Source organism: Heteronotia binoei, chromosome 8 (genome assembly GCF_032191835.1).
Source record: "Heteronotia binoei isolate CCM8104 ecotype False Entrance Well chromosome 8, APGP_CSIRO_Hbin_v1, whole genome shotgun sequence".
Taxonomy (NCBI): Eukaryota; Metazoa; Chordata; class Lepidosauria; order Squamata; family Gekkonidae; genus Heteronotia; species Heteronotia binoei.
Window position 1 is genome coordinate 109550984 of NC_083230.1, and position 20987 is coordinate 109571970.

Sequence of the window (20987 nt, forward strand, 5' to 3'; positions counted from 1 at the left end):
TGCTTGCAATTGTTCAAGTTATTGCTTGCTTTGTACCTAATTAGTGTCCTTGGATTTAAATGAACAGCTCTGTATACACCTCGAGCTCCTACAGCCATGTTTGTGCATTGAATAATTGATTCTCCTCTGCTAATCAGATAGGGACATAATGAGCCAGTTTAATTAAATGGGGATCTAACCTGGTGAACACTGGGAAAATATTTGCTCATTTACTTAGTAAAAGGCCACAGTTGCTTTTTCACTGGATGGAAAGAAAGAGAAGGTGACGGAAAGTAAAGCAGGGCTCTGGGAAAAAAAAAAGGAGGGGAAAAAAATAAAATAAGAGGCAGAAATAAATCCATCGGTTGTCTACCCCTAGCAAATCAGACTACTTGAATCACAAAAGAAAGGAAAGTTTTTCACATACGCACTGAAAAGGGCTTAATCAAAAGGCCAGAAGACGCGGAAAGTGCTGACGGGTTTCCCCTGCCTCTCCCAAAGGTGTCAGTCCCACTTCTCTGCTATGCTCTAAAAGACAGGTTGGCTCGGTCTTTCTGCCCTCGGTGATTTACAGAAAGAATTTTTCAACCCACTTGGCTGCATTTGGCTCCCGTATTAACTCCATAAGGTAAGACTCCCTAAGTCGTAGCTTATATTCTTAGCAGGAGTCGAAGTGGGGAGGGAATGGGGGGGGGCGACTTGTCTCAGAGCATTTCAGGCGAATTTGTCTCGTAGTGAAAGACTCTTGAGGTTTCTTTACTGGGCAGTCGTGTTTCTCTGTACAACCAGGGTTGTGTGCCTGTCTGTCTGCCTGTTATATGCATGATAATGATTGGATGATGGGATCAAACAGGAGTGTTGTTTACTTAAGATGTACGGCTGCACAAGAAAGGTTGGGTTTGGAATAACGGGGGGGGAGGGGAGTCCGCTGGATGCATGTGTCCCTGAAATACCTCATACTCAACTCTTCCATTGGAATCTCTGCCTGGAAACCTCGTACATTCCTATATCAGGCTTCCAGGTTAAATTTACGTGTTGCGAAAAGTATGGGATGCTGCCAACAACAGCAGCAGCCCTGAACTGATTTCTTTCCTCCACATCTATAACATCAAGATCAACTTAGCCTGTGTTCTGGCATCGTGCCAGTGGATGATCCCCCACAGGCACCAGCAGCAGCCAAAAATATGAAGTGGAGGTAGGAAAGTCAGGGCATGGGATAAGTTGAACTAGACATGGAGTAGAGCACAGGATAGCTCAACACAGGGCTGCCATTTTCAGCGGTAGCCATGTTCTTCATTCAGTCCTAATTTCAGTGCCAGCAATTCAGCAGGCAGTACCGCGTGTGAAAAGGTATGGGGGCTGAGCAAGGCAAACTGCAGGGAAACTATTGCACAATGCAAGACAAACTATTGCGCAAACTGCAAGACAAACTCCACAGTCATGTATTCTCATCCCCTGATCCCCACATCTGCGGTGGAGAAAACTCAGGAACCCATGCAAATTTGTGATAGCTCCTAAGAATCTGTTGGCGGTAGAATGTGTGAATCACTGCTTCTCAAAACATTGGACATCCAAACCAGCATGGAATTGATTGTGGTTTAATAGTTTGTAAACTGGGCAGAAGATAACCCAAGGGAGGCACAAACCGCTAGGGTGAGACCTGAGGTTCTGCATAACTTCCATATCTTTTACGCAGTTGGAAGAAGGGAGCCCTGAAACCTTGAAAGATAACAGCTAACGTGTTCCTAATTTCTGACAGATGAGATAATAACAATCCCATCATTTTAAATGCAAGAGAGAAGGAATAATCATTGGAACAGATAGATGATTTTGAGGGGGCTGGGATTAGACATATTTTGAAATGAAAGTTAAGTGAAACAGTGCATTGAGAATATAATCTTGGTAGGGGGCAAAAGTGAGTCCCAGTTGAACCCGTGAGCATGTGCATTCGAATGCCCCCCCCCCCAGACTAACTACCTGTAGGGCTGATGCAGAACCAGGCGAGCAGAGAACCAACAAGGTTCCCACCTTTAAGGGGGCGGGGTGTGTGTCTAGGATGAAATTGCAGACTGACCCTGAATCCATACTTGGTGTTTTTTTAAAAAAAGAATTGTTATTCTGCAGCTGTAACACCTTGTTGCCAATGGCGATGTAATTAAAGCAGTGAGGACTCATTTTCCGTTCTTATCTCTTAAGCTCGTCTGAATCAGAAACTGTTTCTGGTAAACTGAGAGAAACGTAGTGTCAGGTTGGAAGGTTTATAGATGGCTTTAGAAGAGACTGAGTGTGAAATATATGCAACATGCACACACATGCATGCCCCTGCTTATCCTTTATTTAATACCGTGTGTGGTTTTTGTGTGTGTGATGTGTCCCTATATATGTGATTTTTCTCTCTACTCCCTTCTCTCTCCTCTTACACGCACATACACAGGAAGAGATTCCCATATAGAGATAGATGCACACCCGGCGCTGATGCGCACTTGCAGTTTAAATTTTTTTAACTCACCCCCTTTTCTCCTCTATTAAAATTCCGAATGCCTAAGAGGATTTTCTCAATTTAGTCATACTTTTAATCTTCGCTGAAATGAGTGATGACTTCTTATAATAAAAAGTTGACAGGCTTACATTGCGCACCGGTGGATTAGTTTCCCTTGGTGATGAGGTTTTCTTTTGTGCGCCGTGTGTCTGTTTGATGGAGGTTTAACAGAAAGCATTTGGGCAGAAATTGGATGCAGCAGGGATCATCCGGAGATGGCGGCTGTTCGATATTAACTGCACACAGTAACTTTTCCTCCTTTTTCTTCTACTTCTTCTGGGGATTTTTCCCCCTCCTCTCCTCCCCCTTCTTTTGCCAGGTGACAGAGGCATCCAAATTATTACTTTTCTCTATTCTGAAAAGAAAAAGAGAAGGGTTAATTAAAAGATTAACTATCCGCACCCATTCAGGTCAGGCTTCTTAAATATATTTATTTTACTTTGGGGTATTATTTAACGAAGGCACGGTCAAAGCATTCGCTAAAGAAAGATATCAGACCTACAGACATGGGTGTGTGGTTTTATAAAAGCAAGGAATGTTCTTTTGATCTTTTTGGGGGGGCGGGAGGGGGGAATACCTTATTGGAGAAGAGGGACGCATTTTTCTCAGAGGCTTTCTGAATGACAACAAAGCAGAAATCCTGAGCAGTGGTTTAAATTTTCCATTAGGTATGGATTGTATACTAGGCATCCTTTTCTGCTCATGTTTTGGCTGGGAATTGTAAGATGAGAGCTTGCCATTCTCAGGATAGTGCCATGTCTATGGTAGATCTACTCTGTTTGGAGCAGGGTTTGGGGTTTTTTTTAGCAGGAATGTACAGGAACGCAGTTTGGGCTGGCTTGGCACAAGGGGGTGTAGCCTAATATACAAATAAGTTCCTGCTGGGCTTTTTAAAAAAAACAATGGTGATGTTAGGGGTGTGTGACCTAATATGCAACTGAACGAGTCCCGGTTGGCTTTTTCTACAAAACAAGTCCTGGTTTCGAGCCAGCAGGGGTGGAATTCTAGCAGGAGCTCCTTTGCATATTAGGCCACACCTCCCTGATGTAGCTAATCCTCCAAGAGCTTACAAGGCTCTTTTTCGTATGCTCTTGGAGGATTGGCTACATTAGGGAGGTGTGGCCTAATATGCAAAGGAGCTCCTGCTAGAATTCCACTCTGGGAACCAGTATATGCAGGTATGCACATGATAATTGCAGCATCCATCAGTGACCTGAAGGAGGTTAACCACTGCAGAATTTTGGGGTCACCTCACTGCAAAATAACGGGATTCCCCCCCCCCAAAAAAAGAGAGGCATCATTCAGTTGTGAATGATAAGGAACTGGTTCGCAAGCTTTCCTGACCTGACAGCCATCTTGGCCATGGTATCAGAGTGGGTTTACGGACACTCCACCATGTGGAAATAATGTACCATGCGATAGGCAAGCTGGCAAGGGTAATGTCATTTTGAAGATTGGAGCTTAAACATTGTTGCATTGCAACACTGCTGTGTGCAGTGCAGGCAAGTTAAATTGAGTCAGGGTATGAACCAGAATGTGGCAAAGTTGGTCTAGATGGGCAAGATGTCTAGACAAAGCTGATGAAGCAAAGCTGTTGTCTGGGGAACAGAAATTGTTTTGCAAATTATATAGAAAATCATTGGTATTCCAAATAAGGGCAAAAGGACATATGCTTGACAAATGTAGTTATTCAGAAATGAAGGATGTGTAACCTCTGTACTTTAAAGACATCTGCACATGTCTAAAAGTTGTTTTTTTTCACACTGTATAAAAAGTGAATCCTGATGCCTTAGTAATGGAGTCCTTGGGTTTGCAACTACAGTCCCTTTATTACAATAGAGTTGTGTCTACTTTTGGAATCTCACTGGCCCATTTGACACAATATGGCATAGGTGTTCTCCAAGGAGGCTCATACACTTCCTGATTCTTCCACAACCATTTTTTCCCACTGGTGGACTTGTGGAATGTGGAGATTACTGGAGCGCCCTCTTTGCTGCTGCAGAGCCCAGAATGTCTCTCGGTTTATGGAGGAGTTTGGAATGATGAAGCAGTTGGGCAGACGATTGGAAAGCAAGTGCAGGAAAAAAAACTCTGTGCAAATGCAACTTAACATGGCATCATGCCCACTCTGTGGCAGTGATAATGATGGGGTGACCTCTGCCACCTGGCCTAGAGTTACCTCCAAGGACCCCCCACTTTTGTGAGCTTCTACCCACTGCCAGCCAGCTGGCCAGCAGGGGAAACCCCACCCCAAACAGTGATGTCACCTCATGATGCAACCAACACAAGGCAGTGACATCATCACATCAAGGATGTTGTACAGTGACACTCTGATGTGAGGGCAATTTTACCATAGACTTTTGCCCTCAATCCAGTGTCACTGCATGGCATCCCCAATGTGATGACATTTCTTCTGCATTACATCATCACATTAGTGATGTCGTTGTTTGGGACAGAGCCCTGCCTCACTCCTGGAAGGCTCCCTCCTATCCCCTGCTGCCGCATGTTGAGTACCTGGCAACCCTACCCTGGCTCCTGAGGACATAGACCCAGGAAACAGACAGGTCCACTGTGACTCTTTTGTGATGCATTCTTAGGGTTGCTTATCTCCCAGTGGTGGCTGGAGATCAGTTCCCCTGGAGGAGCTTTAGAAGGCAAACTCTGGTCATGCTGGTAGACCTTCTGATGGCACCTGGGTTTTGGTCACTGCTTGACACTGAGTGTTGGACTGGATGGGCCACTGGCCTGATCCAACATGGCTTCTCTTATGTTCTTATGGCCCTACTGGCAGATCTCCTGATGGCACCTGGATTTTGGCCACTGTGTGACACAGACTGCTGGGCTGGATGGGCAATTAGCTTCTCTTATGTTCTCATGTTCCTAAACACTGTGGAATTATATTTCCATAGAGCTCCCTCCCCTCCCAAAATTCTGCCTTTCCCAGGCTCTGCCCCCAAATCTCCAGGGATTTTCCAATCCAGATGGGGCAACCCCAAAACATTTTGCAGATAAAATTGCTCACAGCCAACACAACAGATGCCACAGTTAGTTCAGTACCATGGTCCATCTCAAAATGCTATCAGAATATATTCTGGTCCTAGGTCTATAGATGACTCTGCAATGGTGAGGCTTGATGAAAAGGAGAAGCTGCTCAGAAGTGTGTGGGCTACCACATCTAAATTCAACCCTTTCCCTTCATGGTTGTTAGTGTTAAACTGGGTTGGATTGCTTGAATAGATCCAAGATGACTCTCAGAGAGTATCCGTGGGCCCTAGTGACTTTAATTATTGCTTTTTGGCAAGCATTTCTTTCTTGGGCAAAGTACTTCAGCAGCTTTAATGCTTCTGGCTCCTATGGAAGAGATGCATTTATCTAGACTCAGTTTGGATTCAGGCCCGGGTGTGGGACAGAAACAGCCTTGGACATCCTGATTGATGATCTTCATTGGGAAAGTGAGAGGGTGAGTGTGCCCCAGTTGACTCTTCTGAACCTCTCAGCAGCTTTTGATATCATCAACCATGGTATCTTTCTTGAGAGGCAACCCACCAGCTGCAATTAGCCACAATATATAGATGGGACACTATGTTTGGGGCACAGTGATGCTCTGTATTCTTGGTGTTTGGGGGCAACAGTAGGAGGGCTTCTGGAGTTTTGGCCCTGCTGGTGGATCTTATGATGTCACATGGATTGTGGCCACTGTGTGACACAGAGGGTTGGACTGGATGGGCCATTGGCCTGATCCAACATGGCTTTAATAGTTCTACTTTTACTTAACTGGCCAATTCCAGACCAAATGTTCTTTCAATTTGTTAATTTCACTATTTTGCCATTGGATTCTAATTTTATACCACTTTGCATTCTAAACCATTGCCTACCAGCCATAAATAGCTCTGCTCACTGTACCCCATTCCATTGTCCGAAGAAGTATGCATGCATACGAAAGCTTATGTTCTGAATAAACCTTTGTTGGCCTTAAAGGTGCTACTGGACTCCTACTTTGTTCTACTGCTTCAGACCAACATGGCTGCCCACCTGGATCTATAAATAAGTGCTAACAGGTGATGCTGCTATACAAAGATGTTTCTAACAAAATGGATGGAAAGAAGAAGAAGAATTGCAGATTTATACCCCACCCTTCTCTCTGAATCAGAGACTCAGCAGTTTACAATCTCCCATATCTTCTCCGCACACAACAGACACCCTGTGAGGAGGGTGGGGCTGGAGAGGGCTCTCACAGCAGCTGCCCTTTCAAGGACAACCTCTGCCAGAGCTATGGCTGAACCTAGACCATTCCAGGAGGTGCAAGTGGAGGAGTGGGGAATCAAACCCGGTTCTCCCAGATAAGAGTCCGCACACTTAACCACTATACCAAAAGAGAAAGTTTAAGACAAATTTATACAATCATAAATGAAAATATTTATCAACCACCTGAGAGGGTTTGGAATGTTGGGTTGTTGTTGTTGTTGGGTTTTTTTTTTGGGGGGGGGGGGCGTCTTTTTTAGCAGAGTTCATCTGCCTGGGCAAGCACAGTTCCAGCCTAGCTGATGGTATTCAGATCCTGCCTCAGATATTATAAGGTTACCAACTCTGGGTTGGGAAATTCCTGGAGATTTGGGGAATGGGTTGGAGCCTAGGGAAGGCAGGGTTTGTGGAGAAGAGGGAGATCAGAGGGGTAGAATGCCAGAGAATTCCCCCCTCTAAAGCTGCCTTGTCCTCCAGAGGAAGTTATCTCAGTCATCTGCAGATCCACTGTAATTCCAGCAGATCTTCAGGCCCCACCTACAGGCTGGGAACCCTGATCTTGTCTGTGCTAGCAGTGGATTGTCTTTTGTAGTCAAGATCCTTGAATCATTTGCAAAAGCTGCAAGAGAGCTTCAAAAATCAGGCTTGAGTGGCATCTAGCTTGGCAAGGCCCTTAAATTATTAGACATTTATTCTTCATGACTGTGCCATGTTTAATTTTACTTCAATCTGCATGTCACCTGGGGTCACCAATCCCCAAAGTTATCAGAAAGCAAAGAGGGAAAGAAATGTTCACTGGGCACTCCTTCATACCCTATGGTCCCCATGGGGTATAATGGAGAGTCAATCTGTGGGTATCTGGGGCTCTGGGGGGGGGGGCTGTTTTTTGAGGCAGGGGCACCAAAATTTTCAGCATGGCATCTGGTACATCTCTAAAAATCCTCCAAGTTTCAAAAAGATTGGACCCGGAGGTCCAATTCTATGAGCCCCCAAATAAGGTGCCCCCATCCTCCATTATTTCCAATGAAGGGAAGGCATTTAAAAGGAATGTGGTCCCTTTAAATGTGATGGCCAGAACTCCCTTCAGAGTTCAATCATGCTTGCCAACCCTTGCTCCTAGCTTCACCCCCAGAGTCTCTAGATATTTCCTGAGTTGGACCTAGCAACTCTAATGATACCTCCCTGATAATTCCTAGGCTCATCTATTTTGGTCAGTGTTGTATTTCATAATCCAATTGAACCAACTGGATCTCCAGTGGTGCCATCAGAGCTGGACTTTAGGGTGCAGTTCCAAGGCCCTGGCTTATTAGAGTAGACTGCAGCTTTTCAATTGAATTATTATCGGGGTGGAATTCTAGCAGCAGCTCCTTTGCATATTAGACTACACCCCCCCCCCCGATGTAGTCAATCTTCCAAGAGCTTACAAAAAAAGAATCATAGAATCAGAATCATAAAGTTGGAAAGGACCTCTAGGGTCATCTAGTCCAACCCCCTGAACAATGCAGGAAACTCATAAACACTTCGCCCTAAATTCACAGGATCTTCATTGCTGTCAGATGGCCATCTAGCCTCTGTTTAAAAACCTCCAAGGTTTTTAAGCTTACAAGAGCCTTGCAAGCTCTTGGGGGATTGGCTATATCAAGGGTGTGTGGCCTAATATGCAAAGGAGCTCCTGCTAGAATTCCACCCCTGATTATTATCTAAATATGGCTGACTCAGGACATGGCATCAGGTTGCAGATCAAGAAATCCACACATTGAGGTCATAGACAAGAAGGGCAGCTGTGTTAGTCTGTCGGTAGCAGTCGAAAAGCGCAAGAGTCCAGGAACACCTTAAAGACTAACAAAACTGGTGGCAGGGAATGAACATTCATGAGTCACTGCTCACTTCTTCAGAGACCTCTGGTATATGAAGAAGTGAGAAGTGAGCAGTGACTCACAAAAGCTCATCCCCTGTCACTAATGCTGTTCGTCTTTAAAGCAGGGGTGTCGAACTCATTCGTTATGAGGGACAGATCTGACATAAATGAGAACTTGGGCCGACCCATGTCAGGTTGGGGCAAGCCATGTCAAGCTAGGCCATGTGTGTACCTATTTAAGATTAGGTAGCAGAGATATAAATTTTGATAAAGAACACACATAAAAACAAATATAAATATTTTCTTTAAAAAATTTAAAACACGCTTAAAATTTTGGCACTCATTGGTCTTAAAGGTGCTTTCTTTGTATTTCTCCCAGGGGATCCAGGGAACTGCGCAAAGGAAGCTCTGGCTCTTTCCTGCCTTCCCTAGGGGACTGGGGGAGGGGGGAGCCGCAGCCAATTGAAGGAAGAGAGGCTTGGCTCAGTAGCTCTTCTGTGCGATTGAGAGAGCCTGGAAAAGCAAGCTCTGCCTCCCCCCAAGGGCGCAGCCTCAGCCAATGAAGAAAATAGAGATTTTGCTCTGTAGCTCCTGTGCGATTGAGCAAGCCTTGCAAAGCCAGCTGTTATGCAGAAGGAAGCAAGATATAGAGAGAAGGAAGCAGATGACAGCCAGTTGCTCAGGGGGCTGATAGAAGCCCACTGAGGGCCTGATTCGGGCCCCAAATTGCAGGTTTGATAGCTTTGCTTTAAGGAGCTGTCGGGCTCTAAACATCTGGAACTGCCTCGATGGGCTCTAGACTGATTGGCTTTAAGAACAGGATTCAACAAATCCACAAAGATCAAATCCATCTATTGTCTATTAGCCATCATCATCATAAGAAGAAGAATTGCAGATTTATACCCCGCTTTTCTCCCTGAATCAGAGACTCAGAGTGACTCACAATCTCCTATATCTTCTCCTCCCACGACAGATACCCTGTGAGGTGGGTGGGGCTGAGAGGGCTTGCACAGCAGCTCCCCTTTCAAGGACAACCTCTGCCAGAGCTATGGCTGACCCAAAGCCATTCCAGCGGGTGCAAGTGGAGGAGTGGGGAATAGGCTTGCCAATCCCCAGGTCCCGGCGGGGGTTCTCCCGCTTTCCCAGGCTCCTTCCTGCTCCCAGTCAGCTGGCCGGTGGAGGGAAGCCCTGCCCCCACACCCCCATGTACCTTTCCACCTCTGGAGGCTTCAGACTCCACTGGAAAGTGGAGTTGGGATGGTGCATCTGCATCTTTAAGCTTGAAGGGGGGCGGGGGAGCAGGCAGAATAACATGGCTGTGAAAGCAGCCCAGACCCTCCCTTGGTTGCCCAACCTTTGCAGAGGTCGTTTGCAGCCCAGACCCTTCGTTGGTCACATAATCTTTTCGGAGGTCAGTTGCTCTGTGTTGCTTTGAAGAAGTTGGACATTCAGCAGCTTGTGAGTAGAGATGCCAGTCCCCAGGTGTGAGCATGCTGTCCCCCGCTTCAGAGTCATCAGAAACAGGGGTGGGGGGAAGGGAAATGTCTGCTGGGCACTGCATTATTCCCTATGGAGATCGATTCCCATAGGGAATAATGGAGAATTGATCTGGGGCTCTGGATGGGGCTGTTTTTTGAAGTAGAGGCACCACACTTTCAGCATAGCATTTAATGACTCTCCTCAAAATGCACTCCAAGTTTCAAAGAGATTGGACCAGGGGGTCCAATTCTATGATCCCCAAAAGAAGGTGCCACATCCTTCATTATTTCTAATGTAGGGAAGGCATTTAAAAGGTGCGTAGTTCCTTTAAATGTGATGGCCAGATCTCCCTTTGGAGTTCAGTTGTGCTTGTCACAACTTTGCTTATGGCTCCACCCCCAATGTCTCCAGGCTCCACCCCAAAGTCCCCAGATATTTCTTGGATTGGACTTGGCAACCCTCGTGGGGAATCAAACCCGGTTCTCCCAGATAAGAGTCCACACACAACCACCACTACACGAAACTGACTCTTCATAATTAAGTGTCTCTACATAATTAAATGGGACTTCTGTTTTTAGAGGCAGTCACTCTGAATACCTGTGCTCAGGATAACACCTGAGTTCAGCATTGCTCATAGATCTTCTAGGGGCATCTGGTTGGCCATTGTGTGGAACAGGATACTGGACTAGATGAAGTATTGGTCTGATCCAGCATGGCTACTGTTATGTTTGTACCACATTTGTCATTGACTTATGACTATATGGCCAGGGACCTGCTTACTTCCGGGACCATCTCTCCCCATATGAGCCCCAGAGAGCACTAAGATCAAGTTCCCAAAACCTTCTTGTGATCCCTGGGCCAAAAGACGCTCGGCTGGCTACCATGAGAGCTAGAGTCTTTTCGGTAGCAGCCCCTGCCATGTGGAATGCTCTCCCTGAAAATATCAGGGCCCTGTGGGACTTGCCACTCTTCCGCAGGGCCTGTAAAACAGAATTGTTTAAATTAGCTTTCAATAACTAACGGGGAAGCGATAGGCTTGCCAATCCCCAGGTCCCAGCAGGGGTTCTCCTGCTTTCCCAGGCTCCTTCCCACTCCTAGTCAGCTGGCCAGCGGGGAGAAGCCCCTCCCCCATAGCCACCAGGTGCCTTTCCACCTCCGGAGACTTCAGACTCTGCTGGGAAATGCTTCCTCTTGGGATGGTGTGTCTGTGTCTTTAAGGCTGAATGGGGGCGGAAGGAGCACGCAGAACAACATGGCTGCTCCCAGTGGCTGTGAAAACATCCCAGACCCTCCGTTGGTTGCACCATCTTTTCAGAGGTTGTTTCATAGGAAAGGTAAACTTGAACCTTTGGTTGCTCTGTGTTACTTTGAAGAAGTTGGAGGTTCAGCAACTCATGAGTAGAGATGCCAATCCCCCACTTCAGAGTCGTCAGAAACAGGGGAGAGGGAAATGTCTCCTGGGCGCTTCATTATTCCCTATGGAGATCGATTCTCATAGGGTATAATGGAGAATTGATCTGGGAGTATCTGGGGCTCTGGAGAGGCTGTTTTTTGAGGTAGATGCACCAAAACTTCAGCATAGCAAGTATTGACTCTCCTCAAAATGCTTGCTAGGTTTCAAAAAGATTGGACAAGGGGTCCAATTCTATGAGCCCTGAAAGAAGGTGCCCCTATCCTTCATTATTTCTAAAGTAGGGAAGGCATTTAAAAGGTGTGTGGTTCCTTTAAATATGATGGCCAGAACTCCCTTTGGAGTTCAGTTGTGCTTGTCACAACTTCACTTATGGCTCCACCCCCAATGTCTCCTGGCTCCACCCCCAAAGTCCCCAGATATTTCTTGAATTGGACTTGGCAACCCTAGGAAGCGGCCACTATACCACAATATGGATATCTAAACCCATTTCATTATAAATTTAGAGCACCAAACAATCTTTGACAACAGCGCTGTAAGCAGCGCTAAATACAAACTAATAATACTGACACCATCTTGGATTTTAGGAGTGAAACTGTAAATGCATTGTATGTGTACAATGATTTTTAAGGATTTTACTGTATCCTATTTAAACATTATGTATTTTTAACTGTTGTTAGCCGCCCTGAGCCTGATAGGGGAGAAGAAGAAGAAAATATTGGATTTATATCCCGCCCTCCTCTCTGAAGAGTCTCAGAGCGGCTCACAATCTCCTTTACCTTCCTCCCCCTCAACAGACACCCTGTGAGGTGGGTGGGGCTGGAGAGGGCTCTCACAGCAGCTGTCCTTTCAAGGACAACCTCTGCCAGAGCTATGGCTGACCCAAGGCCATGCTAGCAGGTGCAAGTGGAGGAGTGGGGAATCAAACCCGGTTCTCCCAGATAAGAGTCCGCACACTTAACCACTACACCAAACTGGCTCTCCACAGGGCAGGATATAAATATAATTAAATAAATAAATAAAATAAATAATAGTGACATCACACTGCACCTGTTGACAGGAATGGGTCTAATAACACAGACTCACTATGCTGCACCAAAGCACTATCTTGGGGTAGAAGCCTGAGTTGTGATGTTGCACTGGCACAATATCCATTGTGTCCCATTCTTCCTGATCTTTTGTAGCATAACAAACCCTAAAATGGGTCATTTCCTTTCTTAATTAAGAATTTTGTTCCTAAGAATGAAAAGCTTGCAGTAACAGGATAAAATTCCTCTGGCCACCAGTGGCAAGTCCTGGTAACCACTTGATTAGATTCCTTCAATGCACTCTACGTTTGACTCTAGGTCACCCAGTGAGATTCATGGCAGAATGGAAGTTTGAGCCCTGACCTCCCCACTCCAAATCTCTAACCAGAATGGCTGTCAAGATAAGTTACTAAAGTAAAATAACCTTCCTTTATCTGTTTCTGCTGTATTTGGGAAAGATAGAAAAAGAAGTTTCACCAAAACTGGACTTTCCACTGACTTGTGGACTTCGCTATCACATATTGGACCAGAGCTCAGACCAGCTACGGTCTGATGTTAGTTTTGAATAGACTGGGTCATTGTAGTATTGACCAGGGTATGGGGACCAGGCTCTTTCTCATTTGTGACAGGGCTTTTTTTGTAGCAGGAACTCCTTTGCACATTAGGCCCCCCTTCCAATGTATCCAATCCTCCAAGAGCTTACGGTAGACCCTGTAAGAAGAGCCCTGTAAGCTCTTGGAAGATTGGCTACATCAGGGTGTGTGGCCTAATATGCAAAGGAGCTAGGGTTGCCAAGTCCCATTCAAGAAATATCTGGGGACTTTGGGGGTGGAGCCAGGAGACATTGGGGGCGGAGCCAAGAGCAAGGGTGTGACACGCATAATTGAACTCCAAGGGAGTTCTGGCCATCACATTTAAAGGGACTGCACATCTTTTTAAATGCCTTCCTTCCATAGGAAATAATGAACGATAGGGGCACCTTCTTTTGGGGCTCATAGAATTTGATCCCCTGGTCCAATCTTTTTGAAACTTGGGAGGTATTTTGGGGAGAGGCACTAGATGCTATACTGAAAATTTGGTGCCTCTATCTCAAAAAACAGCCCCCCCTGAACCTCTGATACCCGCAGATCAATTCCCCATCATTCCCTATGGGAATCGTTCTTAGAGGTGCATGATGGCTGTGGAGGCGGGGCTTCCCCCGCCGGCCAGCTGGCTGGGGGAGGGGGGAAGCCTGTAAAACCGGGGGATCCCCCTCTGGGACCTGGGGATTGGGAAGCCTAAAAGGAGCTCCTGCCGCAAAAAAAGTCCTGTTTGTAGGAATACTAGAACAGGGGCTCAGGCCTGTAAATTCAGTTGCATAATATTATCACCATGCAGGAGGGCCTAGTAGCCTGATCCAAGTGAGCAGGAACACATCTATGTTATTGGTCTTTGGGTGTCCAGGGACACGTGGTCCAAACTGCATGCCCAGTACTATGATATGACTCACCAAGGGATACCCTGTCCCTCCAGCTCCTATTACCTGCCGCAGTTCCAAATGACCGTAGAAGAAAAAAGTAAAGGCAGATTTCCCTGTGATACTATGCCACTTTCAGTAAAAACCTATCACAGAAACTCTCTGATAGGGTTGCCAAGTCCCCCGTGGCGTCCGGCCTCTATGGTACCATAGAGTTTTCCTCCCAAATTGCTAGAGTATACGGCATGCAATATTGCCAGAGCGATTACATCACTTCTGAGTGATGTCATCATGCTGGTGATGTCGGGGGAGGATCCCCCTGCTGGCCCAATGTGGCTAAGTGGATTGCAAACCTCCAGGGCAGGACCCCTGCCTGGCCTGGGAATTTGGCAGCCCTACTTTGATTTTACCATAGAGTTTCCAGCAAGTCCTAGAGCTTCCCTGTGTCACTTCCAGAATTTTTACTGGAAGTGATGTAGTACTGCAGTTGATGTTGCACTCCAACCCTTGTCCATAATCTACCCACTGGCTGCTGGCACTGCCTGGTAACCCTAGTGGAAATAGTACCATCCCAGAGTAATTATTTTTGGCCCATCTTGGAACCATTCCAAAGCCTGGATCGATTTCTTGGATGTCCTCAAGGATTTTGGAGTTAAACCTGTCCATCTGTAGCATCAGATGTGGTTCCAAAAGTCCTTGATATAACACACCAATTTTTTTTTCTCAAAGGCCATCAAATGGTTGTTTGAGATCTTTTAAAATATTTTCACATGACAGAATGAATTGGGTAGCCCACCTGCCTAGTTCTTTTGCCTTGTTATGAAATTAAAGCTCTGTTCCTCTGAAAAGGGTTTTGTTCTAATAGTCAACAAGCCACCCAAAGCTGTTTTTCCCCCTTTCAAAAAACCAGAAGCGGCATACTTGGTAATCGAAATCGAAAGAGCCTAATCTACCATTACTTCTGTGTGAGACAGCAAGCAGTGACAATCTTGCCTCCTTTGTCAAGTTTCAAGAACGTCGCAGACCTTAATTTAAACACTCAAGAGATCTTTGCAGCTTGTCAATCTAGTTAATGAAGCCTCCTATTTGCCCCTGTTTTAAACAAAGGCCGACTTCCTTTAAAGACCCTTTTAAAAGCACATCTCCAATTGCCCAAACAAGCTCTGTTCTTAAGGGATGAATAATCCGGCAACATCTTTTTTATCTCCTTTTTATGTGCCCGTATTTGTATCTCTATGCCTGTAGCGTGAGTTATTCGGGCAAAGGAAGGCAATAGAACTAGCAGTGTTCGTAAGCAGGGTTGCATGTTTAATTGGAAGATCAATCAGGTAAAGTTTCTGCTGATTAATTGGTAGGGTTGAGACTGAAAGGTGAGCTTGCTTCCCTTTTAAAAAAAAAAAAAGTGGCCATGGTATAGTGCAGCTTTTGGCTTTAACAGCAAGTGTTAAATTGAGAGCTAAATCTGTGTCAGTTCAGTGTTTGCATGCAGAAAGCAAGAGAAGTGTGGCACCAAGCTGGCCACCTTGAGAGATGAAACCTGGGTGCACTCCAACAGTCATACAAATTTACTGAACATGCAGAGTCAAAGAGCAAAGCACGCTGACCAAGCTGCCCTCTTTGCCAGTACCATCACCTCATTGCCTGCCACAGCTCTGAATGGCTGCAGGAGAATTTTTAAGTTGGGGAAAACATGGAAGTGGCATTAGGTAGCTCTAGGAATCACCAGAAACTCTGTGGTAAAACCACGGAGTTTCTGGTGATTCCTCGAGCTACCCCACTTCATGTTTAGGTTCTCCCCAGAAGTGATGTCACAGCACACAGGACACCATGTTGCCTCATGTCTGCACTCCAGAAACTCCTGCTGATTGCTAGGCACAGCCTGGCAAACCTCCTGGCTCAGCCCCCTGGCTCTGTGCGGTAGCCTGGTCATCCACAAGAACAAATCTCACTGTTTGTGGCAAGGGGGTTAGTTTTATTTGTAAAATCAAGTGGGAGTCAGTTTTATTAGTAAAATCAAGTGGGGTTGGATGATTGAACGTCTTGTTCTCCACCCCACCTCAAACAACTGTAACTTTGCTTTCAAAGATGCTCAGAAGTCCTTCGGCTTTATCTCATCTTCTTTGACCCTGAGACACACCACAGCAGAGACAACAGGCCTTCAGGCAGCCATTTCAAACCAACTGACTCTGATGATAACTCTCATAATTTTTAAAAGGTAAAGCTATCAGGAGATAGGTGTGACTCAGGCTAACGTTTGTCAAAGGAATAAGAGGACTGAGACAGAATCAAACAACTTTTGCATGTTAGTTATTTAAAAAACTCTGTGTAAGGAAATATTTGAAGTATTGGGGGAGGAGCCTGAAGAGGGTGGGGTTTGGGGAGGGGAAGGACTTCAACGAAGTATAATACCATAGCGTCCACCTTCCATACCAGTCATTTTCCTCAGGTGATTTCTGTTGCTTGGAAATCAGTTGTCATCCCAGGCAATCTCCAGCCACTACCTAAAGAGGTTGGCAACTTTAAGTAAACAGAAATCCAGAGACACCTTAAAAATCTTACAAGCTGGGATTCCAGTACAAGCTTTAATGGACTACATCCCATCTCATAACAAAACATTCAAGACCTTTGAGTTCCAAATGCATACAAAGCTGCGGAGACGCTAGAAAGAGAGAAACGTCTAGTTAATGTCATGTGCGAACCATATCTTTGGCAGCTCTGCTGTACACACAGAGTTATTTGAAGTTTAGGATATTACAGCCAAAGGATTTCTTGCTAGTTTTCATGACATTTCTCTCTGTAATGTTCACTTCACACTTTGGCAAATATTACCTTTATATTTGACCTCCCAGACACCTTTGACTTGACCCGCTTCTCACAGGAAGTCCACACACAATGATCTCATTGCAAACAAAGCCTTTACCTAAGCAAAGTTGGAAAAGGGACAACAGTAGGGCCTTCTGTTCCCACAACTTGGCAAGGAAAAACGGAGGTAATAATGGCCAAAGCAGGTAAAATCCATAGTTGGATCTCCAAAACTCTCTTCCCCCATCCCCTTTTTCAGCAGGAATGCAGTTCTGGCTGGCTTGGCATCAAGGGGGTGTGGCCTAATATGCAAATGAGTCTCTGCTGGGCTTTTTCTGCAAAAAAGCCCTCTGTGAAACAATGATGACATCAGGGGCTGTGGGCTAATATGCAAATGAGTTCCTGCTGAGCTTTTTCCTACAAAAAAGCCCTGATTTTTTCCTTCAAAATGGTAATCACGAGAAGCCCAGTTTGGGCTCCTGTACAGAGAGAGAGAGAGAGAGGATTAACAAGCTTCCCCCCCCCCTCCATTATATATTCCTGACCTCAAATAGCTACCAGAATTGATGGTTGCCCACTGAGAGAAACGTACAGGCACCGTGGTCTTGATCAGAATTGGAGAAGAAGAAGAAGATATTGGATTTATATCCCGCCCTCCACTCCGAAGAGTCTCAGTGCGGCTCACAATCTCCTTTACCTTCCTCCCCCACAACAGACACCCTGTGAGGTGGGTGGGGCTGGAGAGGGCTCTCACAGCAGCTGCCCTTTCAAGGACCACCTCTGCCAGAGCTATGGCTGACCCAAGGCCATGCTAGCAGGTGCAAGTGGAGGAGTGGGGAATCAAACCCGGTTCTCCCAGATAAGAGTCCGCACACTTAACCACTACACCAAACCGGCTCTCCTATCAAAGGCTGTTGTTTAAAGGGGAAATGTACTAAATGTACATCACTGTGCACGTTGTACATTGCCCAGAGCCCAGCACAAGTCAGGATAGTAAATGTGATGATGATGATCATCATCATCATCTAGAGTTGCCAACCTTCAAGTAGCACCTGGAGATCTCCCGCAATTACAATTGATCTCCTGCAGGGGTTTTTTTAGCAGGAACTCCTTTGCATATTAGGCCACACACCCCGATGTAGCCAATCCTCCAAGAGCTTACAGGGCTGTTAGTACAGGACTGTGATGGACTAAGGCAGTTAGCCTAGTGAGCAGGGAACAGCTCACTCTGATTGGCTGAGCTGCAGCCATGTTTACGAAATGTATCAATTTCAAGAAGGCTTGCTGTGGGGGGGGGGGGAATGCCTCACAGAGTTGAGTTCAGTCTGGGTACTGAAGGAGATCAGTTGTGACAGACAGCCGAGAAGGAGCTGAGGCAGCCTGTGGGCTGAGTTCCTTGTGAAACAGAAGTGAGTTAAGGTTTCTGTCTGAGAGAAAGAGAGTTAATTGGAAGAAGGGGGCAAAATCCGGCACCTTCTGTGAGGAAAAAACTCTCTGAGGAGATCTATCAGCACATCAGGGCAGACTCCTCAATCATTTTAGAACATTCAAACACACTGAAAGAAAAAAAGAAAGAAAGACTAGATTCTTGTGGATGAGAAGGAATCCCAAGAAACAGACTGAGACACTAGATGGGTGCGACACACAGGATTGAGAGGCTTGTGATAGCACTCAGGGAGTTCTGACCATCACATTTAAAGGGACCATACTCCTTTTAAATGCCTTTCTTCTATTGAAAATAATGGTGCATGGGACACATCTTGGGGGCCCATAGAATTGGACCCCCTGGTCCAATTTGAAACTTGGGGGAGGGGGTTGAGGAGAGGCACCAGATGCTATGCTGAAAATTTGGTGCCTCTACCTTAAAAAACAGTTCCCCCACATCCCCCACCAGTGTCCAAGTGGGCCCTGGCAACCTTAGTGGCGGAGGCAAAAGAATGTTGTGTGTTTTCCTCTGTCCCCTTGTCAGTAGACCTGATGAAACATAACAGGCTTGCAGCTGATTTAATTTTTGGCACAGAGTTTCTGTCCAAATACCGGAATGTCACCAGGATGTACCAACATGATGACATCAGATCCTGTACACTCTGGAAGTGATGTCACCATGTCACCAGCAACTTAGCCAGGGCCTCTTTCCCTTTCCTGGTATGTCCCCCCCCCATCCTACCCTGGACCTGGCAGCCCTAAAGCATCCATTTTCTCCCAGGAAATTGATCTCTGTCATCTGGACATGAGCTGTAATTCCAGGATATCCCCAGGTACCACCTGGAGGCCAGAAGTCCAAGCTTTCTCCCAAGAATTTCTTGCAGGAAAAACAGAATCGGAACATACCTCCCATGCTAGAGTTGCCAGGCAACATTTTCCAACAGAAGGGATTTGTGGGAAGGGATTTGAGCCACTTGTGGGAAGGGCGGGGTATAAATCTTAAATAAATAAATAAAATAAATAAATTTGTTAAAGGTCCCTTTTACGGAGGCAGGAGAAATAGATTGCTAGATTGCCAGGTGATGCTCTGCTATTTGGTCAAGAACTCTATGGTAGAAGTAATTTTTTGGCATAGCATCCCAATTCTTAGGATTGCACCATTAAGTGTTAAGGTGAAAGAGATCTGAGTAGAGCACCAAGACATCAAGTTGGCATCTTCTACCCCAGGGCTTTTTTTGTAGCAGGAACTCCTTTGCACATTAGGCCACACACCCCTGATGTAGCCAATCTTCCAAGAGTCTACAGTAGGCCCTGCAATAAGATCCCTATAAGCTCTTGAAGGACTGGCTACATAAGAGGAGTGCAGCCTAATATGCAAAGGAGTTCCTGATACCACCCCCCCCCCCCAAAAAAAGGCCTGTTAATCCACCTCATTATCACACACTCCCCTTAAACAATTAGTGGACTAACTTGGCCTAAAATACTATGGCTGAATTTTCTACCTGTTGTTTATTTCAAGAAACTTCCTTATTTAGCATTCATAGAAATACCTGATGAACAGGGGTGGAAGTCTAGCAGGAGCTCCTTTGCATATAAAGCCACACATCCCTGATGTAGCCAATCCTCCAAGAGCTTACAAAAAGGAGCCTTATAAGCTCTTGGAGGATTGGCTACATCAGGGGTGTGTGGCCTAATATGCAAAGGAGCTCCTGCTAGAATTCCACCCCTGCCAATAAATAAAAAAGATGCATTGTAATCCGAAAAACAACTTTAATATATTATGAGAGCATGTAATTCTAACAAGGGACTATTCATGTTCTCAGGGCCGGCTCACCCACTAGGCAAACTAGGCAGTTGCCTAGGGTGTCAAGAGGCCGGGGGTGGCAAATTGGGCTCTTCCACCCTCCAGTGCCCCAGGCAAGCACTTAGTTTGCCTCTCTCTCCCCTCCCTGCTGCTGCCATGGCCGCCGCTAGCTCCCTCCGGGCCGCTGCCGCCCACCACCTCCGCCGCCTCCTCAGCACTCTGCTCTCCTGCCCGCTGTTGCAGCGGTGGCGGCACTCTGTTCGCTCCTTTCCCCTGCTCGCCATGGCTAAAAGTAAGCTCTGCCAGCTTCACAGCCCATGGCTGTGCGTTTTGTCTCAACAAAACACGCAGGTGCGAGCTGCGAAGTCAGAGCTTACTTTTAGCCACGGTGAGCAGGGGGAAGGAAGTGGAGTGCTGGGGGGCAGGCAGGCGAGCACCGCACCAGGGACCCTATCACTGCTTCTTCCCCAATTGCCTCATTGCTACCACTTCTCCTTGTCTCCTTCCCCTCCCTCCCCGATCATTGCTTCCCCCCCATTGCCTCCTCTTCTCCCCTCCTCCCTCCCTGTCCCAATTGCCACTTCTTCCTGCTTTCCCTCCCAGACCCGATCGCCGTTCTCCACGCCTCCCTCCCAGTCCTGATCACCGTTCTCTCTGCATCCCTCCTAGTCCCAATCGCCTTTCTCCCCGCCTCCCTCCCTGTCCTGATTGCCTCATGTTCTCGCAGTGAGTTTGGAGGGAAGCAGACCGCGGGGGACGCCTGCTGTCTACTCATGAGTAGCCCTGTGCCTCCGGCCTACTCGTGAGTAGGGAGCAGGCGCAGGGCTACTCGTGAGTAGGCGGCAGGGGCAGATCTGTGCTGCCTAGGGCATCAGAAGGCCAGAGGCCAGGCCTGCATGTTCTGGTACACGTAAGACGTCGTTTTCTTAGGGCTTCTGAATGTTTTCCTTCTTTTTGGAAGTCT

General features: G+C 46.4%; 1 protein-coding gene across 1 annotated transcript in view; it reads left to right on the forward strand.

Annotated features, from left to right (window-relative positions):
- The first annotated feature begins 482 nt into the window (after positions 1-482).
- Positions 483-20987, forward strand: part of LMO3 (LIM domain only 3) — a 322118-nt gene continuing 301613 nt past the window's right edge. Inside the window, exon 1 of the mRNA XM_060245867.1 lies at positions 483-607. The gene's annotated coding sequence lies outside the window, so the exon portion shown is untranslated. The remainder of the gene's footprint in view (positions 608-20987) is intronic.